Raw genomic sequence first — 13,634 nt, 5'->3', positions numbered from 1 at the left:
AACCCAGTTAGGGGACACTGCTCACCTTGGGGTATAGAGGGCGCTGTGGAGTAAAGGCACAATCAAAATTGTCTAGCCTGCTCCCTCTACTCTATTCTCCTTCTGGCCATCTTCCTCAGTTAATTTAACTAACAAAGCCACAAGAGAGAACGAAACACAACCAACAGAACTGTCAGAACAAAGGATGGGAGCGCAGTGTCCCCCAACTGGCTTAAGTAAAAGAGATTTTACAGTATGTACAAAAATAGTTTTTACTTGCACTACCAGTTGGCGGACATTGCTCAACTTGGGGATGTCCCAAAGCTGCCCCTATTGGTGGAAAAACTCAGACCGAGTGGCAAGTAAAACCTTACGGCCGAAACTGGCGTCTTTGGAAGCAAAGACGTGGAATCTGTAGAATCTGGTGATTGTATGGACAGAAGACCAGGTAGCAGCCCTGCATAACTGTTCCACCGAAGCCCCATGTCGCGCTGCCCAAGAAGCGCTAATCGATCTGGTAGAATGAGCAGTAAGGCCTTCAAAATGTATGCCTGCCGGATATTGGAAGTTATCCTCTGTCTCGTGGCCGGCCAGCCACGCTTGCGAAAATCATAAACCACCAGAAGACTATCCGTCTTCCGCACAGAAGACGTAAGATCCACAAAGATCTTTAAGGACCGAACCACATCCAACAGAGGGACAGAACCCTGCTGATTGCAGGGTATGTCACATGGTAATGCAGCAATAACAATTTCCTGGTTGAAATTTTGACACCACGATTGGCTGAAAAGAAAGTAAAGTGCGCAAAACGGCCTATCATCATGAAATATCAGGAAAGGAAAGTGTCAGGAAATAGCCAACTGGGATACCCGCTGGCTGAAGAAATAGCCAACAAAAGGTAAACCTTCAAAGTAAGCAGTTTCAAGGAAACGGACTCTAAGGGGGGTATTCAATTTTCAGCCAGAACCGCTAAAATCCCGCGCTCAAAAAATATTACTGTTAATACGGTAATATTGTGCGTAAATACCGTTAATACGGTAATTTATTCGCTGGATTTCAGCTCACAGAGATATTTCCGTATTAACGGTAATATTTTTTTAGCGCAGAATTTTAGCGGTTCTGGCTAACAATTGAATACCCCCCTAAAGGCTCAAATTGTGATTTCTGCACTGCCAAAATAACTAAGCTGAGATCCGACAGCTCTATGGTGTAAATGGTGGCTTGGCATGTAAGACACCCTGTAAAAAAGTCTGTATATCAGGTAATAGAGCCAAACGTCTCTGAAAATATACAAACAAAGCGGAAACCAGCACCTTAAGGGGACGCTAGACGCAATCCCTCATCCAAACCATCCTGAAGAAATGCCAATACTCTATCCCAAAAAAAAGATAAAAGTGGAAAACTTATGTGTTTCACACCAACCAATGTAAAACTTTCATATGCGATGGTAATTACTGGAAGATGAAGGCTTTCTAGCTTTAAGCAAATTCTGAATTACATTGTCAGAGAGACCCTTCCTCTTAAAGATCAGGGTTTCAACTTCCACACTGTTAAAGCTAACTGACTGAGGTCCTGATGAAAGAAGGGACCCTGAATGAGAAGGTCTTCCCTGCGTGGCTGTCACCAAGGAGGATCCAGGGACATGACAAGAAGTTCCACGTACCAGGACCTTCTTGGCCAATTTGGAGCCAACAAAAAAAGTCAAATAATAATAATAAAAATATATATCACTGGACGTTTCTCGCATCTTACCATTTTCAACACTCGAGGCAACATTAGAAGTGGAGGAAAGATGTTTACAACCTGAAGTGCCAATGGACCATCATGGTGTCTGTAAGAAAGGCCTGCGGGTCTTGTGTCTTTGCACAATATTTGCCCACCTTGTTTTCATTGGGAGGCCATCAGGTCTATTTCTGGCGAACCCCACCTGTGCAAACACGTCCGGATGAGCGACCATTCCCCTGGATGAATGTCATGGCAACTAAAGTAGTCCGCCTCCCAATTTTCTACTCTTGGGATAAAGACCGCCGAAATGGCCGGAACCCACAGTTCCGCCCACTTCATGATTTTGGAAACTTTTTTCATTAACAGAGAACGTCTGGTTTCGCCCTGATGATTTATATAGGCCACCGCCGAGGTGTTGTCCGACTGAATTTGAAGTGGTTTTCGCCAGAGTTGTGACTGGGCCTGAAGTACTGAATACTGCCCATAGTTTGACAACATCAATGGGTAATCTCGCTTCCTCCGGGGTCAGAGTCGCCTGCAATCGAAGATTGAGAGACTCCCCAAGCCAAAGAGGCTGGCGTCCATGGTCTCCACTGTCCAGCCCCAAATTGAGAACGGACACCCCCTGTTCATTCTCAGCCACCATATCAGAAACACCCAAGTTGCAGCCGACAACCAGAAGAGCTGACCAGCCAACCTGGTGTCTGAGCGTTTCCAATGTAGCAGAACTGCCTGCTGAAGTGGGCGAGATTGAAATCTGGAACACCGAACTGCCTCGAAACAAGACACCATGCAGGCCATCAGCTTCATACACAGAAGCACTGATGCCAGCTTGAGAGCCAGTAAATGCTTTACCTGGTTCTGCAAAGCTAGAATCTTTTCCAGAGGTAAAAACACCTTCTGACACTTGGTGTCGAAAAGGAGCCCCAGGATTTTTTGACATTGATGTTCCACCAATGGGCTTGTAACCTGTCTGCTGTCAAACGCAGATGATCCCGAAGGCGAACCACCAAATATTATTTTTATAAGGAGGTTTTCAAAATAAGGGTTAATCATTACACCTTGTAACCAAAATATTGCTGCCATGACTGCTATTACCTTGATAAACACCCTTGATGCCGTGGCTAGACCGAAAGGAAGGGCCTGGAATTGAAAGTGATCTTGATCCACCGCAAACTTGAGCAGCTTGTGGAGGCCATATCGGGACACGAAGGTATGCGTCCATGTTGTCCAAGGATGCAAAAAACTTGTCAGCTTCAAGCGAGTGTTGAGATGTTTGAGATTAAGAATTGGCTGGAAAGAAAAATCTGGCTTTTGCACAAGGAAGAGGTGTGAATAATAACCCAGACCCATTTCCTCTCTTGGAACCAGGATAACTTCTCCCGATGTCACCAGATTCCTGACAGCTTGCTTGGAGAGCAACCTTTCAGACTGTGTTTCTGGGAAGTGGGGTAGAAAGACTGTCTAGGAGCCAGACCTTCCATATCCAAAATGTACCCCCTGGAAACCACCCCTCTTACCCAGGTGTCTGTGGTTGAGCAAAGCCACTAATCCCGACAAGCGAGCTCCCACCACCATAGACTCCGGTGGGGAAACTAGCGAGTCATGCCAAGGGTTTCTCAGAAGGCTTGTTCGTGGAACGGTGTCCACACCAAGCCTATCTACCTCTCTGACCTCCTCGAGGGGCGGATTGTTGACATTGTGGAGGTAAGACCTTGGCTCTTCCCACAAACAAGAGGAAACGAAAACGTCTCCCTTTAGGCTTGGAAGTGACCTACGGAAGAAATGAACTCTTCGCCTTCCCCTGTGGCCCGAGCAATAAACTTTTCTAAAGCCTGTCCAAATAAGGTTAGACCGTCATACGGTACGGCTTCCAGAGCTCTCTTGGATTCGGCGTCCGCCTCGCAAGTATGTCTGGCAGCAATAGCTAAGGCAGAAGTACGTAACAGTCCCTGGCCAGCATCTATCACTGCGACTCCCAAAAATTCAGCAGCCTTCTTTACATGGTCTGCCATAGGAAACCGTTCAGCTCTTGGTAGTCCTGCCTGAATAGCCTCCCTCAGTGAGGATGCCCACTTTTCCACTGCCTTGATCATCATGGCTGCCGCCATAATGGGGCACAGAGCAGCTCCAGATGCTAAGTTGATGGATTTAAGAAGTCCCTTGCATCTTTTTATTTCATTTTATAAAATCTTTTTTTATTGAAAATAACACAGCGTTTACAATTAACACAATAACACAGTTGAATATTATTGCAAGCTATATATTAAATAACATCATTCAAACATTTGACATCACCAATATGGCGGCTTGTTCATCAAATTGAAAAGGTTGGTGAAAAGTCCCGCTTGCAGGACTGTTGGGAATATTTTACAAACAAGTGGGATGTTATTGTTTAACTACTTTGTTGGATAGGGGATAGAAAGGAGAGGGAAAGAGGGGAGGGAGGTTTGGGCCTTATATATTCCATTGGGCATACAATGTAGAGTCTTTAAATTCGATCCATTCATACTATAGTAGGTAATATTCTCTGTATTTATCAGCTGTGGAGTAAATTATGTTGTCCAGGGACATATACCAGTCCAAACGTGTAAACCATTCTTTAATAGAAGGGGATGTTGGGGATCTCCAGTGGACCGGTATCACAGCCTTCGCTGCACTGCTGAGGTACTTCAAGGTGGATTATTTATATTGGGAAATGGGTAATTTGATAACATTAAGTAGCCAATATTTCGGACAATTGGGTACCTTGGTTTACTTGGTGACAAGTAAAACTTAGGGCCAGAAGGGTCTAAGAGCTGTGCAGTCCCACCAGATGTGCAACGGGGTGCCCGGTGCCACTAGGAGTCTCCAATATTGATCTGGGAACCCAGGGAACATTTTGGCTAATAGGCTGGGACAACGGTACCACTGAGTCAACACTTTATATTGTGTTTCACTCACCTGCACACTGACTGAGCTAGCTTGGGTGCGCTGAAAAATGTCACACCAATCCTTGTCGGGCATGATGATGCCCAAATCGCTCTTCCAGTCTCTATTGAATTTGGGTAGTGCGCTAAAAGAGTATTCATTCAAAATTTGATATATGGAGGACAAAGTATGTCTAGGATACTGAGGTGCTATGCATAAGAACTCAAACTAGGCGAGTGTTCTCCCTGCTAACTCGCGATGAGGAGGCTAGGCCATATCATGCTCCAGAAAAACTTGTGCTGTCCGGGAGCATTGGGGGGGGCGGTGGGTCAGTGACAATGACAATAAGGCAATGAAAATGTTTATGTACTTCTACAAGAATCAAATCAGAAAAAATGTTCATATAGAAAATGGGGAGTACATATCTATATATACGTAAGTGTACTGTATGGTGAATATGGCGCTAGTACATACTAAACAAAATTTAGAAAAATAAGAACTTTGCAACAATTAGAAAAAGGTTGTATAAACAGGTCAGTTTCAAACTCTCCTGTCCTTCAAGTAAAAGGAGGAGACAAGAACAAGTAAAGTCTGTATGTGCATATCTGAGGGTTCTTGGTGAAGGTGAAGGGTTCTGCTGACGAGACAATAGGTAATTTTTCCTCAGTAGACGTCTCAGGAGCCACTTACAAGCAGCATGCTCGGATACCTGTAAAGACAAGGGTAGGGAGAAAGACAGTAAATAGCTTGCCCTGAGGACAGTCTGAAGGTATGTAGTGAAGTGTGCCACCTTTAGAGGGTGTCAGGTAGTGGGGTCTCAAGGAAGACTTAAATACTGTATGCGGTCATGAGTCATACCATGAGATTCAGGTGCCCTTCCAGGCCTGTTGATTTTGGCGTCGTTGAGGGTTTTTCTTCGGTCTACCAGGCTGCCGAAATCTCTCCTCCCTATGTGGGTTATCTGTCGGGATCAGGTTTGAGAGTGACTCAAGCATGGTGGCGTAGTGGTTAGCACTTCTGCCTTACAGCACTGGGGTCACAAGTTCAATTCCCGACTATGGCCTTATCTGTGTGGTTTGTATGTTCTCCCCGTGTTTGCGTGGGTTTCCTCCCACACTCCAAAAACATACTGGTAGGTTAATTGGTTGCTAACAAATTGACCCTAGTTTGTCTCTGTCTGTGTGTGTGTGTATATTAGGGAATTTAGACTGTAAGCCCCAATGGGGCAGGGACTGATGTAAGTGAGTTCTCTGTACAGTGCTGCGGAATTAGTGGCGCTATATAAATAAATGATGATGAGGACTCGAGCCATTTTGGAAGCGAGATTGATTGAATGTCCAAAGCCAAGCAGAAGGCAGGGATTTCTGAAGGTTCTCTAAGAACCGCTGATTTTTATTCATTAACAACCTGCAGTTGGAATGGGAAGCCCCAGCGATATTCGAGATTGCTTCCAGACCACGCCCCGTCTGCATCTTTTATCAGTGCTGTACTTCAAGGAAGCAGCACTTAGCAATGGAATAACAGTATTCTTAGCCAAATGAGCAATGGGAGCAATTTCAGAATCAGGGAAAGGATCATTAAGATGATACCGCCTGGGTGTCAGGAACCCCTCCAACCAATACAACACCACCCGGAGTCTACTCTGATAGTCAGGTGTTCGCTGGAGCCCCTAGTGGTGGGGACAGACTTGGCTGCAGACTACAGAGGGTCGTGTGGCGTGTATCAGCTGTGGGGAACCCAGGAGCAGAGGATAATGGCAGGCAGCAGTTCCAAAGGAGGGGCCGAGGTCAGGGGTCACTTGCTAGGAAGAATAGTCAGGAAACAAGCCAAGGGTCAAGGTCACGGGCAAATCAGCAGAAACGGTGGTACTAGCCAGAAGGTCAAGGGCACAGGCAAATCCAGAAAACAGGAAGGGGTCATACACGGCAGAATTCAATCCAAAAGTTAACACCAAAATACAGCAGCAGGCAGCAACACAGGAACTGGAAGCTAGAACCGGCAGGGAGGCTAAGCCCTCCCTGCCTTAAATACTGAAACAGACCAATGAGAGCCCAGTACTCTAATTGTCCACAGGCTGTTCCTTGATGGAATTAATCAGCCTGCAGACTTGCCCCGCTGTTGCGCACGCGCCCGGCTGCCCTGTAATGCCGGAATGCGGCGCTGGATAGAAGAGCGTCTGGCCGTTGCTATGGTAGCGGCCGGCGAGCCCCCGGAAGTGACGTCCCGGTCGTCATAGCGACGGCCGGGACGGCGGTAGGAGAGTCGCAGCGGCTGAGCACCGCCGCGGCTCGTAACACTGGGTATAAGAAACTCGTCATCTGGCTAGTCCCAAATATCTAATAATGGGGAAAATGGAGGGAAAAAGACCGTTTTTTTTCTTGGACCTCGTAAACATCGATGTTTGGGTCACATCTTGGTCAATATCAGTGATATTGAGCACCTGCCTTACCACCATTATCAGGTCCTCAATTCCTAGTCTACTAGAATAATCCTCCTCCCACACAGACCAATCTTCACTCTCAGATTCGTTGTGCACAAACCCATCAACATCTTGAAGCAATGGCTCAGAATCTGAGTTCTCCAAGTCCTGCAAGAGAGGCTGATCCAAGCGCATGCACAGCCTAGTAGCCGGAGCAGTCTGCAAAGCCTTTTCCAGAGAAGCAGATACTCTAGTTAGATCCGGAACTGTGTTCCAAATTTTGCATCCAATGAGGATTTCGGAAGGACCCAGCTAAAGCAAGTAGCAACTGGGATGTCTATACAGAGGGAAGGGCATCAGAGGACCACATACCCTGGGAAGAAGTAAAGGTTTCAGCACCTACTGTTCCAAAGCATGGGTTGTCTCTCAAATTCCGCAATGGACCGTACTAGTTCCTTCCAACTTAAACTATATTCGAGTAGCTTTAGGGATAGCGGCTATTCCAGTAAATTGATCGAAGGAGCTATTGAACAAATAGGTAATACAAATAGGGAGGATTTTGTAAAATACTCCACTAAAGAAAATAGAAAAAGAGGAAACCTTTATTATCAAATATAACTGTGAAGAGAAAAAGATTAGAACTGTTATTTCCAAGCATTGGGATATTCTTAAAAGGGATCCCATTCTGACTAGTATCTTACCAGATTCATCTGTTGTACTCTTTAGAAAAAAACGTAACCTTAAGGATGCTGAGAGCGGGTAAGTTAAAAACTGGTACTACTTTTTTGGATACCCAGGGATTCGTTAGATGTGGTCATTGTAATGTGTGTCAATATGTAAATCCAGCAAAATTTATTTTTTATAATCATGATGGGAGTGGGAAATTCATGATTAAGTGTTTAATGAATTACATCAGTGATATATTTAATGGAATGTACATGCAGCCTAAAATATGTCGGTAAAACTAAGCGAGTGTTAAAATTGAGGATCCAAGAACATATTAGGAATATTTAACACAAATTGGAGAGCCATACAGTATCTCAGCATTTTTGTCAAAAACATTGTTCAGATATGAAACAAATTAAGTTTATGGCAATTGAACAATTGAAAATTTTACTTTAGGTCCTAGAGGTGGAAATCTCAAAAAAAAAAAGTTGGCACAAAGGGAGATGTACTGAATATTTGGACTAGGTATTTTAGCCCCAGGGGGTTTGAATGAGAGATATGAAATTGCTCCTTTTTTATGAGCTTTTATGAATTTTTAGAGATGTTAGTTTAAGAATCTTTTACGAATTGTACTGTAAGATATACAGCATGTCATAATGGATACTGTTTGTGTCTTAGATCATGTGATAATTATTATATTATATACTTATTTTAATGAGATGTGTTTAATTAGCTATTACCATCATATTTGCTAATTTGCTATACTGCCATATTTTCTAGATATTAGAAACTATTAGAATATCTAGGTATTAGGAGCTATTTGGCACTTAGTGGGGGTGTGTGTGTGTGTGTGTATATATATATATATATATATATATATATATATATATATATATATATATATATATATATATATATATATATATATATAATGCCAATAAGGAAAATGGCTCTGTGAATTCAGTCTCCTACAATACTGCACGCTTACACGCGAGTATTGTCAATATGAGAGTTGTCCATAAAGCTTCTTCCCGAACATCCGGGTTCTGACGCATGCGCAGTAGATACGGAGGATGCATGTGCAAGATGGCGCCAGACATTATAAATATTTTTGATTCATATATGCATATTACTCCTGAAGTCTTCTGAAAAGACGAAACGCGTTGAGGATTTGTGGTGGACCACTTATATATCAATATTTGGACAGTATTGAGACTTATTTTTACCATTGTTGTAAACGCTGGAAGGAATATTCCTCTCATATCAGCTGACCTACAGCTAAGCCTCTGTTGTTGCAACTATTGGGATTTATGTATATGTCGTGGTAGTATTGGAAGGAGTGTTCCTGCTGAACTAACCTAGTTACAGATAAGCCTGCTCTATTTGATACAATGTGAGTGTTATTTTACCTGAATAATAAAACCTTTGTAAGAATACACTACATCATATGTGTTTTTTCTGCTTTGCCCACAAGTGTAGAAGGATCCCACTGAAGATCAACGATAAGAGATACAGATAAGCCTGTCTTTTCATATCTTTGGTACACTAATCACATGAGGAGTGTGGTGGTGGTGGGACCCACACTGCTTGGAATATATTATATTATTACACTATATGCGATTTTTTTTCTATTTTCTTGGTATATGAAATGACTCCATCCATTTAAGAAGTATATTGGATTGGACCTGCATAATAGACCTGCTGATGTGCGCATTTTCCTATTTATATCTGGTACGCATATAAGAATGACTTGAGACAATCATCTCTCTGATAAACTACACTATTAGGCGCCTATCCCTATCTCATCATTTTTGTATAGATATTTCTGGACTTACCATCTGGTATTGGGAATAACCCAGCCACCTGTACATGGGGAGTGATCTTTTATTTTATTTGTCTTATTATCTCTGTATATAAACCAGATAATTAAGTAGAGCGCCGAGTGTATTTGGACATACAATATTATAGATATATATATATATATATATATATATATATATATATATATATATATATATATATATATATATATCTCTAAAACAAGGAAACAACAAGGCGCCTCATCGTGTACTATTATTAAGATAAAGCATAACGATTCCGTTTGATAATATGCGTACCAGACAGAGGCTTGATCAGAGCTCATAACATATGGACATCATGTTGGTATATGGAATCTTCCTTCCGGATCTCACAGCATATGTAAAATACATGGAAATCAATAATAGTGTAGCATCTTCTAGAGGCACTAGGTCACCCAGTGCAATAATTCACTGATCACCATAAGACACCAGTGAGTTTTGAAACACACAGTCCCTGCTTGCAACACACCAATTGTGATTACACGTACCAGAAAGAAATAATACAATGGCTTAACTGTAGCTGAATTGTCAGCATCAGGACTCCTATGCGAATTTCCTCAAGGATTCCACGGATAATATATATAAAAGAACTCCTAGTAGTCCTGAGTTTGGCAGTCCTGAATATCCGATCCTGAAAGCGGTGTGGCCGATCATTAGCCAGTATGGCTTTAGAGGAACCAGGAAATGGTTGAGAGCATCTTAGGAGAAGACTGGTCTGATCAGGGGCTCTCAACCATTTCCTGGTTCCTCTAAAGCCAAAGATACATAGCACCAGTTAGTCTAAAAGGTCCCTTTGTATATTAAGCTGCCCAGTACTGCGACTGTGTGACTAAATGCTTGTTTTGTTACCAGTCATACATTTCATGTAGAAACAAAACTCTGAAACATTTTCTAGGACACTCAATGAAAAGGTGATTAAAAAAAACAAAAAAAACATACTGTTTTAGATGTTGTGAAGATACCGGGTTTTCTGGCTCAATTCTACCCACTTCACGCTGGCTGGCCACCCACGGGTGCCTTCCTAGGCCAGGGAAGTCTACCCAGTACCTTCTAAGGTTCTTTTTAGTCACTCAGGCAAATACAGTTAGAAAGTAAAACAATACATTTATTGTAATAAAAACAATTATTATGTACACAGTATATAAATGCCAGGCAGGTTTACCACAACGTCTGTCCGTTACCCCACTAGCTTAAGAAGCTACAGTCACATAGATGTCCTGACTTAAAGACCCATGGAGTTCTTCTCTTAGCTGCAGCTGTAATCCATTGGTAGAGAACGAAAACTCAAAACCAGCTCCACTGCACCTTCCATTAATCAAATCTCCTTCCCCCTCACCAGCATCTTGCAACCTGATCCCTACTCATAACCCCCCTGGCTTCACTTTAAGAACATTGAATAACCTGACTGCCACAACAATATACAATACCAATATACATATTTACAATGAACTACAATGTTCACTTATCCACATGTAATTAGGCACTGTAGAGCTGGGAAACAAAAGCAAGGGCTATAATCCACATTACGTGAGAAACGAAGGACAGGCTGGTTAAAGTGTTATCAAACTAGTTTCATCACAGTTGTACTTCTTTTGGGTTTCAGAAGATATTTAATCTTATTCTAGCCCCATCATTAGATAAAGATGAACACAACATAAAGTCCAAATATTCCATAGACTATAGTAATATACACTGATCAGATTAAAACCACCTGCATAATATTGTGTAGGTCCCTCTCGTGCCACCAAAAGAGCTGGGACCTGTTGAAGCATGGACTCTACATGACCTCTGAAGGTGTCCTGTGGTATTTGGCACCAAGATGTTAGCAGCAGATCCTTTAAATCCTGCAAGTTGCGAGCTAGGGCCTCCATGGCTCGGACTTGTTTTCCCAGCACATCCTACAGATGCTCGGTCAGATTGAGATCTGGGGAATTTGGAGGCAAAGTAAATACCTTGAACTCTTTGTCATGTTCCTAAAACCATTTTTTTTCCCCCAACAATATTTGTTATGGCAGGGCGCATTATGCTACTGAAAGAGGACCCTGCCATCCCATGTACATCCCATGAAGGGATGTACATGGTCTGCAACAATGTTTAGGTAGGTGATTTGTGTCAAACATCCACATGAATGCCAGGACCAAGGTTTTCCAGCAAAACATTGCTCAGAGCATCACACTGCCTCCGCCAGCTTGTCTTATTCCCATAATGCATCCTGGTGCCATCTCTTCCCCAGATAAACAAAGCACACGCACCCAGCCGTCCACATGATGTAAAAGAAAAGGCGATTCATGAGACCAGGCCACCTTCTTCCATTGCCCCATGGTCCAATTCTGGCGCTCATGTGCCAAATGTAGGCACTTTTGGAGGTGGATAGGGGTCAGCATGGGCACTGACCAGTCTACGGGAACGTAGCCCCATACACAGCAAGCTGCGATGCACAGTGTGTTCTGACACCTTTCTATCATGGCCAGCATTAACTTTTCCAGTAATTTGTGCTACAGTAGCCCCTCTGTGGGATTGCACCAGGCAGACTTGCCTTCACTCCCCACATGCATAAGTGAGCCTGGACCACCCATGACCATGGCAGCAGTTCACCGGTTGTCCTTTTGGTAGGTATTAAGCACTGGATAACGGGAACACTGCTTAATATATCCCACCCATTGACAGGTGTCATTGTAACAAGATAATAAATGTTATTCACTTCACTTGTCAGTGGTTTTAATGATGTGACTGAGCGGTGTATATGGTACATAGAGTCAGATTTGTATTCCAACTAAATGGTCCACTACACCTGACAATTTACATTACATAAAATCGCTATTAGCAAAATTCACAACTATATGTAACATTCTCAGAACGGAAAATAGTAACAAAAAACAGAAGATAGAGGAAAGTCATTGTAAGATCAACTTCGGTTGGAAATTACAGTAACATCCTCAGTTTCTGCTACCATTGGACAGCCCAGTTGTGTCAGACTGCACAATGGTGACCTAATGGTGACTATCCTAATACTAATGGTGACCACAGTCTAAGACAGACTACAATGGTAAGGTGATGTCCATGCGGAAGCTTGAGAATGACGTTTTATAAAGGGGATGGATTATAATATGGCTCATGAAGCAGACAAATTTAATTGATCTGAGAACTACCGTGGAGGAAAGTTATATTTATGGCCCCAGGGGTTCCTTTGTAATCAGAGATCTGTTGATGTGTCATTGAAGGGTGTCAAAAAACTTCCATTCCAAATGACGAAGCCCTAGCAAAGTATAGTGCGATAGGGAAGGAGAGACAGAACATTTATGCCTGAAACTGCCAATCCCCTCTGCCCATTCCTGGCTCAGCAATGTAGGTGGGGGCGGAGGATTCCATTGATGAATTCTATATCTCCAATAACTTCTACGTTTGCTGCCTACACCACAATATTCACTCTGCCGAATGGTTCCACGCTAATATGGATAAGAGGAAGTACCATAGAGACCAAACTCCCCCCTCCTGGACATGGGAACAATTGAGAACAGAGACACCGTGGTTGGAAAAAGACCTGACGCACCTTGTCCCACACTCAACTGTCCATAATGTATCTCAAGCACTAGCTCCTATCATCTCACCTGGACTGGTGCCTAGATTCATGGATTGTGCTGTCAAGATTGTAAAATATGTTAGGAACCTCCCTTCCTACTGTCCCTGGCGTCCCGGCCATCTCCATGACGTCACTTCCAGTTCTCGACCCGACCGTTGCTGAGGCAACGGCCGGACGCCAACTTCTCAGATGTGCACACCCGGCAACACAGAGCAGCTGGGCACGTGCGCAGGGACTCCTACAGCCTGCGAGCTAATTAAACTTCCAATTAATTAAATGTGCCTGGAGATGATTTCAGGGCAAAGCCCTGATTGCCTCTCAGTACTATTTAAGGCAGGGAGGACTGAGCCTCACTGCCGGTTATAGCGTTCTGTTCCAGTTTGCAACCCGCTTCTGTGCTGCGTTTGGTGAACACCTTTGGACTGCTTGCTGTGTATGACCTCTGCCTGTTACCTGGACTCTGAATCATCGCTAGTTGCCCTGACCTTCTGCTCGT

General features: G+C 43.3%; 1 protein-coding gene across 1 annotated transcript in view; it reads right to left on the bottom strand.

Annotated features, from left to right (window-relative positions):
• CDHR4 (cadherin related family member 4) overlaps window positions 1-13,634 on the bottom strand; it is an 83,395-nt gene that overhangs the window by 68,710 nt on the left and 1,051 nt on the right. The gene's annotated exons all lie outside the window — the stretch shown is intronic.

Source organism: Mixophyes fleayi, chromosome 8 (assembly GCF_038048845.1).
Source record: "Mixophyes fleayi isolate aMixFle1 chromosome 8, aMixFle1.hap1, whole genome shotgun sequence".
In the NCBI taxonomy this organism is placed as follows: Eukaryota; Metazoa; Chordata; class Amphibia; order Anura; family Limnodynastidae; genus Mixophyes; species Mixophyes fleayi.
This window is presented reverse-complemented; position numbering and strand designations above follow the sequence as displayed.